This window comes from Sinocyclocheilus rhinocerous, unplaced genomic scaffold (assembly GCF_001515625.1).
Source record: "Sinocyclocheilus rhinocerous isolate Xijiao unplaced genomic scaffold, SAMN03320098_v1.1 scaffold492, whole genome shotgun sequence".
NCBI lineage: Eukaryota > Metazoa > Chordata > Actinopteri > Cypriniformes > Cyprinidae > Sinocyclocheilus > Sinocyclocheilus rhinocerous.
The window spans coordinates 1,639,450-1,658,392 of NW_015626069.1; the positions used below are offsets into that span (position 1 = coordinate 1,639,450).

The window sequence follows — 18,943 nt, forward strand, 5'->3', positions numbered from 1 at the left end:
CATCATGTGACTTTCTCATCACCACCTGCATTTGGTGGTTATCAGTGTATTACAAAGGTACAAAACAGATTTCAGTACTTCAATAGGTTGGTAGATTAACATTATCAGTTAATGAAATTACAGTATTTGTAATTAGTAACTGTAAATTTAAGTTAAAACCGTAAAACCTAAAACGTTGCTACCGTATTTTTTACGGTAAAATTCCGGCAACCACAGCTGCCGGTTTTTTACCGTAAATGTTACGGATTTTTTTTTACAGTGTACTGTCCAGCTTTGCTCATTGCATTAGAATTCAATAGTTGTAGTCTAAGGATTTATGTTGTCTATAAATGCAATCTCAGTCTAAAAGATGCAAAAATAAACTTTATCAAATGAACTACCAGCACTGAAAGACACGATCACTATGACAGAACCACAAATAATTCCTAAAATCACAAGGATCTGATGGAAGCTGGATGAAGAGGAGTCTGTAATGTTACTAATGTACTTCTGGAACAATCTTACTTAAAAGTGCAATGGTACAACTGGAACTGTTGTTGGTAGTGTTCTCAATTCCCGTCGGAGGAGGAAAAAATGGGAACACATGTAAAGAAATATTATCCAAGAGTTAAGCTGAAGTAAATAACCTCTGAAGCCCTATTCCCATCTCTGCTGTTGCAGACCATCCATCACCCCTTCCCATAATGTGAGAAAAGAGGGTAAAAAATCTTGGCCTGGGAGGACAAGGACAAAGTTATAACTGGAGTTTTATTTGAAGGATTTGACCCAGAGAGGAACTGGCACTGTTCTGCGTCTTTGCCGTAGTCTTAGAGTCCCTCATCAGTTTGGCTCCCAGATGCTGGACAAGAGACTAATGAGAAAGCCGGTAAAATCAACCAGCATCCAATTAAAAGAAATCAAGTCCCTCTGAACCTCAAAGTCCATCATCTGACATCCCATTACGATTCATTTGGGTTTGGTTGTGCAGGTAGAACTAAACCAAACAAGGCTGTAAGTGCCTCCAGCTGCATTCAGCTCTTATTTTGATATTCTGTCAATGGCTTCAATGTTTTCTAAAGTTTCCTTGGAAATGAACTGCAAGATTTAGGGATATCATGCACGCAAATAAAGCTTTTATTCTGCAAAACACAAAGCAAAAATATGATATTTTGGCTGCAAAATTAAAACACAGAAAACCAAAGAAATACTAAACGTCTTATTTGGTAAAACACTATTATTTTGTGAAGTCCTCTGTGAAACTTCTGGGATTTCTCCTTCCTTCCTTGTTTACAAATTATATTTTGAGTCACAGTATTTGACCAAAGGCATTTTTGTTTTCAGTGTGCCAAACCATGAACCACTGTTTCATCACAAACATCAAATAAACTGTAGTATGAGTAATGATTCAGAAAAGAGGGGGTAAAAGTGAAGATCAGTCATAAATCTACAGTAAAAAAAGACAGAAAGAGCCAAATAATGGCTAAGATCATCCTTCTTCAGACACTTTCGTCATTCGAGATCAGTTTTATTCAAATACTCATAAGGTCCTGAAGAACCATGGAAATAAAAAACTGGCACAAACAATACAAAATGATTCACTGTCGAAACAAAAAATATTACTAAAACCATAGATAATAAAATGAATCAGAATGTATGTTATATGCCTCATGTTGTGAAAATAGGTGTTTTTGTTCACAATGTTGTCTGCAATTAACATTTGCAACTAATATTCAGTATTGGTGTGGAAATACCTTGACTGTCTCTCAGTCTGTCTGGAAGCGTGATGCTGATAAGACAGCTTGAGATTGTGATTGTGGAGTCGTTTGCTGGGTCTGAATGACAGAAAGGCTGCTGAAAGAGCTGATACTGTGCAAAAGGAAAAATAATAACAGCCGCTTGCCAAGCTTCCCCATTTCCTTCTATTGCCAACGGAACGGAAAAACTCATTCACGTCCAGTGCATTTTCAAGAGCCAGGGGAGAGCAAATGAGAGAATGCAGTGAAGAGGGGAATGTGAAAATGAAAGGCTAGGAAGACAAGATAGATAGACAGAAAGACACATAGCGACTTTATTTATCCCTGAAGGGAAATTTAGTAAAACTGCAAGATATAATAACTTAAGTAACAACGGTTGAAGGGAGAGATGCTGGTTATTGTTTTATTCTTGCCTTTTTTTCTTTTTCTTTTTGTAAGGTTCTGGTCACTCGCTGTGGAGAACAAACTTACAAACAACACATGCACAGTTTTAAATTTTATCTTGTTTTTATTAAAAATATCTGAACCTTACATCATATTATTTTTACTTGCTTTTTTTCTTAAGCATAACTCTATTTAAATTAATATATTTTTATTTACACACACACACTGAGTCTAAGCCCAGGTCTGTGCTGCATTCATCAGACTTAAATTAAAGCTGTTAATTTCCACAAGCATGTGTTCAATTGTGTCCTATTGAGAATAACAAAACAGACACATCTGTTCAGGGCAGTACACCTTTCTACTCAATCAATCAAACAGTTGACATCTTCACACCCTAGCGCCCACAGAATAAACCCATTGGCCTTCACAGATAACCTCCCCTTTGCTGGATGTGTTTGCACCTCTTTTCCTGTCCAGACCAATTCATGCACAACCCACTGGAACGAAGCCTTATGCAACAGGATGTTTGATTGAGCCACCGACGACATTTTTCTAAGGTCTGAGATGTTCACACACTCCCTCACAAAGGCACGCACCCTCATCTAATCGGCGACGCAGACTAAGCACATTGCTGACTGCAGAGGAGGCTTATGCCAAAGCGCTGTTTCCGACAGCTTTGAGGGTAATTCCTCATTTGCTGTTTTTCTTTTGTCCGTCATACCTTAAGCGAAGAACGGGCGGAAGGAACGAAGCCTGCAGCGCCCCATCACACAGACTTTGAAGAAAAGCACAATTCCTCAAAGGAATGCGCCACTTGCCTTGTAGCACCATTGAACAGGACTGTTTTTCCTCTCTCTTGGTGAGCGAAAAACATTTAGAAACAAATGGTAATGGTGAGAGATGGGGGCGTGATTTCCTGGAACATAACACAGTTAGGCTTATGCTCTTCCCGGAGCATGAGTGGTATTCTCCTTCATTTCCTGTTTAAAGTGTTCCTGGAACATAACACAGTTAGGCTTATGCTCTTCCCGGAGAATGAGTGGTATTCTCCTTCATTTCCTGTTTAAAGTGAACACCAAAAAAAGGAGATATGAAGGTTACCACACGGTTGATGAGAAGAACCTTTCTGCCAACATGAATGGGTTCAAAATAACACAGTATGACATGGTTGTAGGCCAAACAATGTGGAGAAAATATAAACGAAATTGTTACACTTTTCAATAAGGTTCAATTCATTAACAGTAATGCATTCGGTATCATGAACTGAATGTACTGTTGTTCATAATACAGTAATGTTAATTTATATAGTGCAAAAGATCCTATTAATGATTTCCAGTAAAAATTCACCAATGTCAAAAAGGTACAAATTCTTGAAACAAGATCAATTTAGGATTTATTTTGTAATGTATCTGTAAGACAAGTGTATTTAGTTTTACTCCACTTACAGATATTTTAAGTATAACAAAGGTAAAAAATGTGCCAGCTCAGTAAGATAAAATACACCTGTATTCAAGATGAAAACAAGTCTTCAAGGGATAATTCACCCCCCCCCCCAAAAATCATTTACTTCCATTCATGATGTTCTAAACCTGTATGACTTTCTTCTGTAGAACACAAAAGAAAATATTTTGAAAAATTGTTGGTAACCAAACAGTTTTGGTTTTACCATTGACTGGACATTTCTCAAAATATCTTATTTTATGTTTTATAGAATAAAGAAAGTCAAACACGTTTGGAATGACATGAATAAATTCTGAATAAAAAATTTAAAAAATCAATTTTGCGGATAAATATATCTTTAATATATTCAGTGTCAAGTCAAGTAAATTAAGCTTGATTCAAGAATTTTTAGATAATTTACAACCCGAAAAATGAAACTTATTAAAATTCATTGTTTTTTTTGCAGTGTACTACTTACGATGTTAAAAATGTATTAGTATATGTACAAATTACCATTACTCAAGATTTATAAATGCTCTGAAAAAGTATTGTAAATGATCATTTTATCATTTTCATTTTCTATCATTTTAGCTATCACTGTTAAAATACAGAACCTTATTGTTAAGTGTTACCAATGAATTTTTGAGGTATAATGAACAGATATAAATCAGTAATTGCAATCTTTTAAATGCTTTACTATTTACACAGAAAGAAAAGAGGCCTTTGTCATCTAAGTTTCTCAGATGTACTCACAGCACCAGTGGCCGGACTGTGAACCTGTGTGTTTCCAGCGTTCCCATGTAACAAGGGTTTGTGGTTGCAAAGTCAAGGTCAGCAACTCTGCCCTCTAGTGGCACTATTTTAAAAAAAAGCCATGTGGATTACTGGTCTTCTCAATAGAAAAGTAACACATTTCTCGGTTGGCATATAAGCATCAACAGGTTTATGAATAATGTAAAAAAGGCAGATTCTCCATATGACAGTACATGACAATCCATATGCTTTATAAGTTTGACACTCAATTCTGTCCTACATATGCATTTATTCCTTCACCTTTGCTGAGGGTCCACTGGCCACAATACAAGACATCGCCTCTCATAAACCCGAAGTAAAAGTTCAACCTATTGGTGTGTCCAACATTACCCATATGCTTCTCAGTCTGCATTGGGCCAGATTCGCTGTCTAGTCTCTCCCACTGATTGAGCATGTGTAATGGATTTCGTATCATTTTCCTCCATTGCACAGTAAAAAAAATAAAAACTCAAATGGGAATAGAATCTGGAGTGAGCCATTACAAGCTGAATGAAAAGAGACATCCATAATGGTTTGGATACCAGCTTTGCTTCTTTTTATTTCTCAGATATGGCTTCTCCAGGGCACACATTTTCATCCACCTTGAGATAAAGGGATCTAAAGCACAGGGAAATAGGCTTTTCAATGTCTACGATGGACCTTTAAGAGCTTATAAACAAGATTCAGTGAGTGAAAATTGCCCCAGAATTAACAGATGGCTGGACATGGACAAAGGCTTACTGACCAGCACAACCAATAAGCGTGCACCAATTATGAATGGTCCATATATAAAAGCCTCCATCAGGTCGGTTGGAGTCATGTAATGTAATAAAGAAAGAAATGCATTTCATCAGGCCCAGCCTGCCAGAGTCAACCAATATCATAAAAAGCAGTCAGCAGAGTTATTGGGCCACCCCAAAAGTGGGCATCAATGATTACAGCATTGCCTGGCCATTGCAGCTTCACACTACCAAAGTATTTGCCTTTGCCCAAGCGGTCAAAAATTGGGTGGTTAGCATGACCCTGTTATCCCCTGCTGGAAGATGCCATAACTACCCCATCTAGACAAAAACAAAAAAAAAACACATAAAAAAAATTAAAACATTGTTTACATTATTAATATTAAATTATGTTTTCTAATGTGACATTTAAAAAAAAAAAAAAAAAAAAAAAGTTTTACAATTATTTTTGTCAATAAAATGAAAGTTAAAATAGTACAGTGCAGTTTTTATTAAAACTAAAACTATTACAAATTATTTTTATTAATTGTAATAAGCTTGAAATAAGATGAAAATATAAATATTACATGAAAAACTTCAAATGTAAATGCGTTAAAATGTACACTTGCTACGTGTACTGCGTTAAGCTAACTGCGACTTGTTATAGCACTCGCATATCTTTGCTCTCTTGTTGATTTTGATTGCTTCCATTGTCCTCATTTGTAAGTCGCTTTGGATAAAAACATCTGCTAAATGACTAAATGTAAATGTAAATGAAAATTAGAAATGTTGCCTTAGCAACTAACTGAAATAAAGTGTTTAAGTTGAAGTACTGACATCACTAAAAAATCTAAAACAGAAATAAAAATAAATTGAAACTAAATAAAAACATTAAAAACAAAACTAATACAAATGACAAAAGCACATAAAATTACTAAAACATACATTTAAATGAAAATTGAAACTGAAAAATAAAAGCTAGAAAAAATTCTAAATATTAATAATAAATACTATAACAGTATATTAATAATAATAAAATAACACAGGTCCACTTGTTTTGGTCTCTATTGACTTTCAGTGCACAAAACAGCTGAAACATTCTTCAAAATATCTTCTTTTCTGTTCCACAGAATAAAGAAAAATACAAAGGTTTGGAACAACATGAGGATGAGTAAATGATAGAACTTTTATTTTGTGAGTGAATAATCTTTTTAAAACCATGAAATGGACTTGTAATGATGTCATTTTACTCCGGCTCCGGAAGTGATTACTCAAATGACATGTACAGCTCAGGTGACTGGCTGAAAAATTTCTATGGTCCCATGTGCAAAAATGTCAGATTTCAAATTGAAAAATAAACTGCTAATGCATAGAAATAGCTTTCACCGGGTACAACAGATCTCCTTGGCTTTAACTGAAATGTGCATGTGGGGAGAAGGGTCAAAGTATGTGTGAGAAGGAGTGAGGTGTTTGGTGGATTGAAGCTATGGCTGTAATTGCAGTCAGAAAGGTGGGACGCTGTCTGCTGCATCTCCTGATAACAGGACCAGATTCATCATAAAATCACATCATACTTCACAGCTGACTTTCCTGTTCTCTGAACTAACCACAGACAGCATCCCATCCATTTCCAGATGGAGGAATCAGAAGTGCGCGAGGATGATGGGCCCTCTGTCTGTGGAGTGTCTCAGACACTTTTTTCTCTAACCACTCTTTTCCACTCAGGGGTTCAAATCAGCTTGTGCATTTCATGAGCACTAGCGGCACTGACGCACAGGTTCGCAGTCAGACCTCAACCGCTTCTCCTCCTGAAAGCCATCATGTTGAGGCGCCAAATGTTTTTAGAGGAGAGCATGTCGTCTTTTCCAGACTGGGTCGGTTTCAGTTCTGTAGAAGCTGGGCCCTGCTACTCAGACGAGAAAAAAGTATTATTGAATACTATTCCCCAGTGCTCTTGGTGAAGAATGTATTATGAAAGCACATTCCCTTCTCTCTCACAGTCCTCTCTCGCTCTCTGTCTGAAATTAAGACAGCAGCAAGGAGCTCATGCCATGTGCAGTATTGATTATGTGTGGAAAAGCTGAAACATTACAAAGAAGCTCTTTTAGACCTTCTTTGACATATTATGACAAAACATCATGTACAACGCTTGCTGAGGTGAGAAGCTACTGCTGACGAAGATACATCAAAAGTTGAAAAAAAAAAAAAAAACTAGATATTTCCATTCAAGTCAACATGAAATGACTTTTGCAACATAATCGGACATATTTCATATATTTTTTTAATAATTTAAAGAGAAAAATAAAGTATGGCGAGATTTTATCCATCAAAAACTGATTGGCTTGTAATAAATGGGCATTACATATGAAAACAAATGCAAGTGGTTGGAGGGGAGAAGCTGAAAAATAGGTATTTGTGACATCAGCATTGGAGGCGGAGCAAGTTATTACATTTTGCGGAATGATTATGAACACAAAACTTTCTTTTAAATGTAGAATATCGAACAAGGAATCATTCAGAATAGGACAAGGAATGTATGTTAAGGAATAATAATTTTTATTAACAACAACAACAACTATCATCATCATTATTATTACCATTAATAAATAGGGTCCATTTAGTTTTCATGATGACTTTAAAAGGACCAACTTAATTTGACAATTTATCCTTTATGTATGTATGTATGTATATAATATATAATAATAATAATAAATATATAATAATATAATAATCATTTTGACATTAAAGTGACGATTTAACTTGATATTTGAACCTCTGAAGTGAACTACACCTGACAGGTCAAAACACAATACTTCCATAATAATAATAATAATCATAATAAATAGGGTTCATTTCGGTTTCATGTTGACTTTAAAAGATCTGATTTAATGTGATTTAAACCTCTGAAATGTCTGACAGGTCAAAACACTTCCAGAACAACAACAAAAATAATAATAAGAGGAGTATGTCTGACAGGTCAAAATGAAACACTTTCAAAAGCTGAGAAGTAGGCATGGACTTCAGAACACTGTGGGTGGAGCTAAATTTAAGTGAGTGGCATTGGTGCACAACAGAGTGCAGACCAAACAGTTCCAGGTGTCAAGTGAGAGTGAGACTGCTGCAGTTATATAACTCTTTCCCTCTCCAACTCCAAAACAGCTGTGAGACCTATACCACACTACCTGAACCACACAACCTATACAGCAACAAGCATGCACAAACCACAAACACACTATAAAACCAGCATCAGCATAAATGCAATGGTAGCCAGGTGGCTCTGTTTAGAAAAATGCGCCACATATTTTGCAGAGATTAATGGGGGCAGAGCACTAAAACATTCTGTTAATCTGCCTTGTGTGTAGCAGTGCGCTGAGAATTATGTTGGTCTCATGATTGAGATGTGAACCTGACTGTTTCTCCTCCCTCTCTCTCTCTCTGTCTTGCATTTGGATTCAATTGCTGTGAAGCAACGGGATATGAAAAACATTTTCAGAGATGACATATGCCTGCGCCCAGAGGGGAAGGAAAATGAAAGATTCAGATAAGAACTTACCTCACCCTTCTGCTTCACCTCAATCACTCAGACAGGTAACTTCTGCAGGTCAGGTGGCTTCTTTTCGCCGTTCCTTCTTCAGACAGTCATCTCTGGAGAAATAACTTGAGAAGATGTGATGGGATCCCAGCAGACAGGGAAGTCTCGGCACTTGGTCGCAGTCAAATATTGTTTACATACGTGCAGAAAGAACGAATACAACTCTAGAGAAAGTTCTGCTTCTCAATGGCAGGTGCCAGTCTGCTTCTTATTCTTATTTCTGTCTCTGGTGAAAATTAAGTCCATGTGCTTGTCGCAGAACAGGGGAAAAAAGTCCTCGTGGTGCTGTCTCCAGCCTGGATACAAGTAGATTTCAGACGCACCTTCTGAATCTCTGTGCACTCTCACAGGGTGGAAAGTAGGAGGGAGAGAGAGAAAGAAAGAGAGAGAGAGAGGGAGAGGGAGAATGTGAGAGGCAGTGTGCTCAACTTCACGAGGCAGTGGCTCTCCTGACTCCAGGCAAGAGGAGGACCTCCTTACAGGGCTTTTAACTGGGGGCAAAGCACCTGGAAGCTCCCAGTCTCTTTTCTTGCATGTATTTTTTTTTCCAAACAGAGAGAGTGGATTGTTTCTCTGGTTCCCTCCATACAAAAGGCAAGTGTCTGTGGCCGCGCAGAATAAGGAAACAGTATAGAGGATGGGGTGGGGTCGGTGGAGTAAAGGGATGGATTTGCACCCCTCCTTTTTTCCCGGTAACCATTTAAGCCCTTGTTTTCCCACCTCCAACATAAACATCTGCAAACAAATGCTTGCACTCATACAAACACACAAATCTTTCCCAGAAAGCACCTTTTGGAAAATTCAGACTGTGCTGGCGCAGCTCACAGTGCATCGATTTCACCCCGGCGAAAGCATTCTTTCACAAAACGGCTCAAATTTGCTGTCCTAAACGTTCCAGCACAAGATTATAAGCACATATGCAGCAGTAAGTACAGTGGAAGTCTGTTTTTGTGTAATCTTGCCAGACTCTCAGCCAATTAAACCAATCAGTTTTATGAGACAAGATTAAATTTCTTGGCTGACTGATCTAGACTCCGAACCACTTAGCAACAGTTCTCAAGTGGAACCTTTCCCGGATGAATTGCAATGATAATATGTACAAAATACTTAATTCAGAATGTGTAAAGCAGCGTTTTGAGGACACAATCGGAGATATGCATTAGCACAGTTAATGGCCCCTATTACCTGATTCGAATACTCCAGGAATAAAATCCCTTGATTATCTTGCATAATTATGTGAAGAGTGTGTAAGAACAAGCAATGTTACAGAATCTCTTATCTAGTCCTAAATTAACCATCATCGTGGTGCTCTGCTCCTCATCTGATACGCCTTTCCAATAACAATGAGCTCATTCAGTTCCAATTAGCCACTGTGCAACAATATACAATCTGTAGATAATTTTAAACACCAACTTCATCATAATATCCAATCATAAAACCCAAGATTAGATTGAGTGCACACTGAAAAATGGAGGATTTGAAGCCTCGGGAAGGGCCTGATATGGCTTTGGATCATACCAGAGGAGACAGAGCAACAAGTGGGGCATTGTGCTCGGAAGGAGCTATGGCTAAGACTAGCCACTGGATACCCTCCATCCATGCAGCCCCTGACCTGGCTGGATATTAGGTGCGTTATCAGTTGCTAATCTGAGTTTGTGTGTCTCGTAAGTAATGGAACAGAAAATAAACAGGCACGCGGCTAATTACAGACCTGTTTACATACATCGCGTTCATATGGCAGGCTTGGACCCAAAGTTCAAGAAGACACATTTGCGTTTGTGTAATTGGGTTGGGTCATGACAAAACCTGATAGTAAAGCAAAATTATAGGCTAATTCACATTGCGGCAATTGATACTGACCGACACTGACAATCATCAGATTACTGTATGTCACTTTTCAGACATTCAATGACCTGAAAACAATACGTTTTATATAACATACAACGTTTTTGCCATGAAAACATCTAAAATCATAAAACGATAATAAAAATTAGAAGAACAATTTTACAGCTCAAATAATACACACATTTTAACAGAATAATAATGGGAATGCTTTCATAAAGTTACAAACTTCTCAAACTTCACCTTTCTTTTAAATCCTCCAGAAATTGGCCCCATTTGCTTCCATTGTCAGCACCTCGCCAAACCTTAACTTTCCTTCTCGCTCTCATTTTTTTTTTTTTGTGGCAATCAAAATAATGGCAAAAATGATCAACTCGTACTAAACCCAAATATTCCTTTAAGAGTCGATTTAGCACTCTCCTGTGAATTCAAACCTTTACTACTGCTGGATAAATATAACCTGTTGTGATCTGGAACGATGTTGTTGGCTACCTTTGCGTATGCGTGATTAATAGGAGTGAGGCGAGACTAAGCTCTTAGTTTTTATGACCAGGTGAACTGTTTCCTATGAGGACAAGCATATTTTTGTAATGACGACTCTCCTCAGTGGGTTGGGGGCTTTGAAGACCATCATTAGCCACACGCTTTAATAGCAATGGCTTTTTGTGTTCTTTGCTGGTTCGTTTGATCTATCCAAGCAATTTTCTCAATGAGAGTCCCTCAAAGATGATCAGATATTGAAATGAGTATGAATAGTGCTTTGCAAAGGGAAAACAGACCTCGGTTTTGCTCCCAAACGTAATAATCTTTCTAATCTTAGCTGCTAATCATGCCATTAACCGATGTAAATAGTCAAGGATCCCTCAATGAACCATTTCAGGTCTTGATTTCCATCACTTCAATGTCCACAGAAATGTCTGGACATGATCATTTTGCTATGGCAGATGGAGGACTTATGCAACTACTCAGTGTCACTGTTAAAGGGACAGCTGCCCCCAAAATGAAAGATTCTGTCATAATGTACCCTTGCAAATGAACACAAAAGATATTTTGAATGTTTCAACTGTTTTTGTCCATATATTTGACAGTACACTTGGTTCACTGCATACAAGACTCCATATTTTAACTATTCATAAAAGATTAATCACTGTCTGGCCAAATAAGATTTTGATATGGAGATAAAGGTTAGAATCATGAATTTCAGTAGTATTACAAAACACTGTGTTTTATGTTCTCATAGAACGTCCCGGACCCAGAAACGGTCATGCTTAACGTTAGACTAAGGGGCCTCAAAATAAGAAAAAAAGAAACAAGTATTAGAACAATCCAAAACAACTACAAATCTAAACATTACAAAGAAAAAAAAATCTATTTCAGTATTATCATTTCGATTCACTGTTCAACAACTGTTGACCAGTTTTGATTCTTTGAAAAACCAGGATTCCCAGTGTCTTAAAAAAACTCTATATATAGGAGTTATCCTACTTATAAATGTGATTTCAAGTCCTGAAAATGTCATAAATTAATAGAATTATCACTTAATGGGCATTTTTACACTGGAAAAAAAAAATCATATGATCTTCAAATATTGGCCTTAAATTAAAAAAGGCTGAGAACCACTCAACCACTGTTTCAATAGAATAATAGATTTGTCTAAGAAAAGCTTATCCTATTTTGAGGATCTTGAATCAACAACTGTCATAATATGGGGTCATTAATCATATGACATCATCAGTGACAACAAATGTAAAATCGGAAATTCTTACTTGCATTGAAAAGGCCCTTACAGTCTTCACAGATTTTATGGAGGAACGGATGAGTTTTCCGGGCGTCTTCTTGTGATGTCATCAATAGTATCCTGTGTGCGCCTGTTGTAGGCTGCCATTCAGACCCAGGTGTCAGGGTGTTTTTTTTACACATCTCAGTGAAGTGATTTGGGGAGCAGGAGCCACTGGAGCTCATTCACAAACCAGCTGACCTCACCACCTCCACCCTGCCTTTACAAGGTGAAATCGACCCATGGAAACTCTTCTGGTAATAAGAGTTTCCCCCTCTTTCACCCTGTTATGTTCCGTGAGCGAAGTATATAAAAATAAACAGCCATCACAAATCTGAATGCCACGGCATTGCATCAGAAAAGCTTTTGCTTTACACGACTGCCAGGGGCTAAAAGTAAGCTGTGACACCTGCGACGGTTGACACCCCACCCAAAGCTCCAGTTTGTGGAATCAGAGCTCATGTGTGGGCCTGTGTGTGTTTTACTGAAGGCTCCACTGTGTCCTTGTATGTTAATATGTTTTGGGTGGAAACAAGCACTTTCACAGCCCATTACCTCTCAGCAGAGCTATTAGGAGAGAAGAACCAGAGGAAAAGGCAGACACCACCACACCACTAGAGGCGCTAGTCAACCACTGAACTCCAAACAGGTTTCAGGGGAATCAAAACCAAGATGGAAAGTTCTTAGTCATTTAAATTTATACAAAAAAGTGTCTTGTTGGCTTTTGAATATAATCATTTACCCAAAATGAAAACTAAAACGTCAAAAAAGATGCAACCCACCATTAAATGTGTTGCCACTATATGCCAAGTTGGCCATTTTGTGAAAAAAAAACAACATTTAAGTAGTTATTCACTGGCAATAAATAAACAAATACATTTACAGTAAAATTTTGTCTGAAGGAAATTAATACTCTTATTCAATTAAATTGATCAAAGGTGACATTTGACATTACAAAAGGTTTCTATATCAAATAAATGCTGTTCTTTTGAACGTCATTTTCAAACATTTCTTGAAAATATTAAGCAGCACAACAATTTTCAACATTGATAATAATAAATGTTTCTATGCAGCAAATCAGCATATTAGAATGATTTTAGAATGAAGGATCATGTGACACTGAAGACTGGAGTAATGACTGATTAAAATTCATAGGAACAAAAATTATGTTTAAAAAAATAGAAAACAGTTATATTAAACTGTAATAATATTTCACATTATTATTATTATTGTAAATTAACCCAGAATCTCTTGTCCTCTCCATCGCTATATCATGATAAGTCCCTGGCACTTGGCTTAGTTTCAATGTGACAAATTATTCGGGAGATGGAGCCCAAACTTTGTCTCCTGTAACCTTAAAGTGGAATGCCTGGCATCTGGTAGCTGGTGGGGCTGGTAGAGGTGGAAGAAGGGGGACTTGAAACTGATATAAAGTTCTCCAAGAAATTCCTTTATGTATGGTTAGTGAGACTGCCAGGGCTCAGGCTGGCACAGGAGAAGAGAAGAGTGATGCTCTGCCTGACCCATCTTGTACCTCAGTCATGTTTCCTCAAGGTAATTATTTTACACTGATAAAAGGAGCACTAAAGAGGTTGAGAGATATGGAGGACAGAAGGGACCCTGTCTTTTCTTTCTGGGTTAGAAGTGCACGATAGAGATTAGAAGAGCGGGCAGGTAAACTTCACTTGAAATAAAGTGATCACTACCAGATCACTTAAAATAAAAATGTAAAAACGCTTATAACTGTTAAAATGTAATCTTCAGCAATTTTACATTAGCATTTAAAATGAATGAAATTAAAGTTATCAGCGAGTTATCTTTAATTTAGAGCTGTCATGACAACTCACTGAGAATTTAGCATGGTAATATACATGGCAATGTTAATGTGTTTAGTCTTGGTGGAATAGGTCTGCTACGCTGCTGCTGCAGTAGAGCAAGTACCGAGACTTGCTACTGCCAATACATCCACAGACATGCTGCTGTGAGCATGTAAGAAATACTGCTGCTGCACATATAACAGGGGTCTCCAAACTCAGTCCTGGAGGGCCGGTGTCCCTCAGAGTTTAGCTCCAACTTGCCTCACCACACCTGCCTGGAAGTTTCTGCATGCCTAGTAAGACATTGATTAGCTGGTTCAGGTGTGTTTAATTAGGGTTGGAGCTAAACTCAGCAGGAAACCGGCCATCCAGGACCGAGGTGGAGACCCCTGACATTTCACATATATGAAATAACACCCATATATAACACATGAAATTACCCTATCGTAGCAAATCTATACAGGTGGAGCTAGGGAAGGTGGAGAGTTTTTGAAGCGCACGTCTTAAAACAGTATTTGAATGTTGAGCAGCATGCTCTTTGGCTGCTGATGCAAAAAGAAACCAATCAGCTGCGCCATGTGAATAATGATGTGATTATATCAGATTGAGTTAGAACCTTTCGGCATGCGCCATTTATAGTTTCATGACAGAACTTTGGACATACAATAGTGTACAATCTATTGCATTTGTCAGTTATGAGCCATTTTGTAAATAATGATCAACTTATCGTTATTGGCCATAATGTTAATATAGGTGGATCTCTATTTTTGAGCTACTTCAGGTGCAACAAAATTGGCATTACCTCCATTCTAGAAATATGAAAAAAGTGTTGCTAAAATTCAAACAACTAATTAAGCAATTCAAGCACCTAATGAATAAATATTTACATATTTGTATTTTTATCTAACAAAAAAAGCGAAACACTAAAGTATGTGGAGGTTATTGCAGAATTTTTTAATATGAGGGCAACACAATATTATTGTCTGTTTGCATGCAAAGTCTGATCTTAATCTTAAAGGGAAAGTTCACCCAAAGTTACCACAAGAACAATAACAGTAAGCAAATAAAATTATTTGTTGAGTTATTTGGTTCATGGGTGAATGAACAGTAAAAAGCAAATTAGTGGAGAATGACTATAGACTTTATGATCTCAAAAATAAAAATAATTTTAATTGCCTACTGCACAGCAAATGACTGACAGGCAGAAGCAGACACGCATGTACTGACATGCAGGCACGCACATAAACTGTAAATGTCTGGGCACTGCTGATAAGAGTTGTACTTTCACTGATTGTTATCTCAGAGCATTGAATGTTTCGGCTTCCCTTACCCTCAAATGTTTATTCACGTGCAACACAGGATGAGAAAAGCAGACGTAAGAGATAATTGGGATTGAAAGGTTCAACAACTGAAAAAAAATCATAGTTTTACTTTGTTTTTCTTTCAAAAAATAAATTTCTATTTCCAAACCAGCAGGCGAGAGAGCAATTTCCTCCACGGCAGGGGCAATGACATCCAAAAACCCAAACAATCATTTTAGAATAAATAAGGTAAACTCCCTGAGTTAAAAATCCCAGGCATAACTCCAAATTCCTTACAGGATGGATTTTAAGGGCCACAGCTTTTATTTTACTGCTCACGATCAAACTTCCAAGTGTGGAAAAGACAGAAGGAAAGCACATTGCAGGCACCAGCACTGTGGTTTGAACTCAGCACACAAGGGGGCAACATTTTTGAAAAACATTCAACAATAATGCAAGCAATAGGATCATTCTGATGCCCAGACAAACTTCCCAGACTACACAACAAAAATGACCAAAAAATGTGAAAACAAAAGGGAAAATTATCTGCAGAGCAAATCAATGCAACAAAACTAGCAACAGATATTAAGAAAAAGCAAGCACTTACAGTATATTCTTCGTGTTATTAATATCCACTGAGACACTGTGTTTGACCAGCAATTAAAAGCATGACACGCATCCTCATCATACATCCAATGCAATTCACCCAACTGACCCACTGGGACAAACACTGACCGCTGTAAATGTCTATGTCCTGATTTGGATTGTACTGTACCTGACCCTGGATGACTGTATCATCCTGTAACGATCCATCAACATTTATCCAAGTGCGGTGCTCCGTCTCACCTGGTTTCCTGAGAAACCATGTCAACATGGCCTGGCCTCAATGACAGCAGGAATTCCTCCCTAAACAGCTGCTTCCACTAACGTCATTTTACCAAAATTAGAGATTTTTTCATCCTCAGATCGTCTAGAGAGACTGGAGCGAAACTCCAAAATAATTCCCTTGGCATTTATGAAACACAAACTTTAAAATGCTAATAAAGTTGTTCCATAATGAGAAATTAAAAAATATAATGTGCCATGGAAAATTAGAAAGGCAAAAAGAATTGGTTTGAAACACATCCCAGAAAAACTTCTTTAGCTAAACTTACATTTCAGTCAAAAAACAGATGAAGGCAGAAATATATATGTGTGCACTACTTGAAACAGGCTCTCAAAAAGTTGAATAATTTCTTCGCTGTCAACATACGTGTAAAGGCTATGCCAACAGACTGCATTTTATGTGAGAATGAGGCTGACATTAATAAAGGAACACTTTTGAAAACAGAGATTTGTTCTTCAGAAAAAGGCTTTGCTGAAAGACATGCCAGAAAAACAAAGCACTCCAACACTGCGCAAACACCAAACATAATAAAAATGAACTTTAGACCACCCATGGAGGTGGGAAACTTATAAAAAAAACTTACAAACTTACAAAAGCCCAAACAGACTTTCTGTGACCAGTACAAGGCTGAGAAGCTGGGTGAAATATCTTGAAATTTGCTGTGGTTTTCCAAATGAGCACATCATCTGCAGCGTGCAGCAGTGTTATCCATCTCAATTTGAGGGTTTGACTTCATGATTGAATTAGGAGGGCCTGACTCATGGTACTTAGCGAATTAGTGCTGCCCACTGAAATCAGAACAATAGCTTTAACCCTTGTTGAAGGTGTTTACATTATGTGCTACAGAGAAATGAAGATTCAGAAAACAAACACAGGCACTTCACAATGTGATTTTAGGCAGGCAACGAGTCCATCAGATGCACTTCTATCCATATCCTGCAATGAAAGATAGAGATCATTAGAAAAATATCAACATTTTTGTCAACCAAAATTATGTTAAAGCTACACTGTCAGAAATAACATTGCAAAAATTGTACCTTGAGGGGCCGCATCAGCTGGTCACGGGGGCAATAAAAAGACAACTTTGTACCTTCTCTATCTCTAAATGGTGCATATTAGTGCACTGAAGTAGTAATATATGTACTATTATGAAATTTTAGGGGTAAATAAGGTACAAAGCTGTCCCTTGAAGTGACAAGCTGTTGTAACTCTATATACACAATTTTTGTGAGTGTATATGGGTACACCTCCTTTTCGCATGGTACAAGACTGTGAAGGAAACTGTGTATCAGTTTGGCATTATTTCACTTATTGTGGGTATTCTTGTTAAAATAAATGTATAAACATTATAGATGAATCAAATCAGATTTATTGTCTCCCTAAAGTCTTCAATTGTGAGCATGATTGAGAGCATTTTCAAACACTGTAAAGCAATTCCATAAAAAACGACTTACATATTTTTATGACTGTCAGAAATTAAAATGTAGTCACAAGTCACATAATTTAACCACACTACATGTTATGAAATCTGTGACGCACAGAAATCACCGGATTTCTGCTGAATTCTTGTCTAGCCACAAACACAGTCATTTGTAGACCATGTTTGTTTGTTTCAGGGTGGTTTTCTCTCCAAAAGTATTTGGCAGTGTTGCAATACGGCCACCACAAACGTAACAGGTTTCAGGTGTGAAGTTCCTAAACAGTATTAAGAACTTTAACTTTTAAGCTGAGAGCTGTTTGATCCTCGCACTTCTCCAGGAGTAATTAGCAAGACAATTATGTAGTAAGTAGTCAAAACAGTGCTACTAAAAGAAGGTTTTAATAGTGATTGTCAAAACCAAAATGCCAATGTTTTTGATGTTGGCGTCTACCTTTCTGACAATGGGCAGAAACATTAGAATGGTTACAATTCTGATTTATGGTTTCAGGATATCCTTGGCTGTTAACCTGATCTTATCTGCGGCCTGTACCACTACTGATTAACTAGGCAGTATGCAGAACATCAGACATAATTGGCACCAGGAATCCAGAAGTGCCATGCAACCATGCACTGAGGATTCTACACAAGACTCAAAGATGGATGAGGTGTCCCCAATGTTCCTAGATTTAGATGTCCTGGTAAAGAGACAAACATTACTCTGGATCTGAAGTTTGGTATCAAGAAGATAATGATCTACACACAAATAATATAAATGACCTAATATGAACCATTTAGGTACTAATATACAAAGGTGTACCTTTTGAAAGAGTACCGTCCCAGTGACAGCTTGTGTACAGGGACGGACTGGGAGTTAAAAACGGCCCTGGATTTTCTCCCAAATAGGCCCACCACAACTACAAACAGTCGCTACTATCTCACAATATTACAGCAATCCTATCGCATTTATGGCAAATAACATCACAAAACCCATGGTGACCCTGCTAACAAAAACAATAGAACCCATCACAGAAATTCGAATGATTTCCACTACAAAAACCATTACAAGCATTACAAACCATCAACTTTTAACCATTAAAACCATTAAATAATGGTTTCCTGTAGTGTGTTTTGGGACATATTACATTAGGATTTAGTGGCTTTAACAAAAGCCATGAATAGAAGGTGACCAATTACCAGTAGAGACCAACAGGCACCATTACAGTTTCCATTAAAACCAATA

General features: G+C 37.4%; 1 protein-coding gene across 1 annotated transcript in view; it reads right to left on the bottom strand.

Moving 5' to 3' along the window:
- Positions 1-8,966, bottom strand: part of LOC107710560 (collagen alpha-2(VIII) chain-like) — a 53,931-nt gene extending 44,965 nt beyond the window's left edge. The window contains exon 1 of the mRNA XM_016515370.1: positions 8,622-8,966. The gene's annotated coding sequence lies outside the window, so the exon portion shown is untranslated. The remainder of the gene's footprint in view (positions 1-8,621) is intronic.
- Between the last annotated feature and the right edge of the window lie 9,977 nt (positions 8,967-18,943).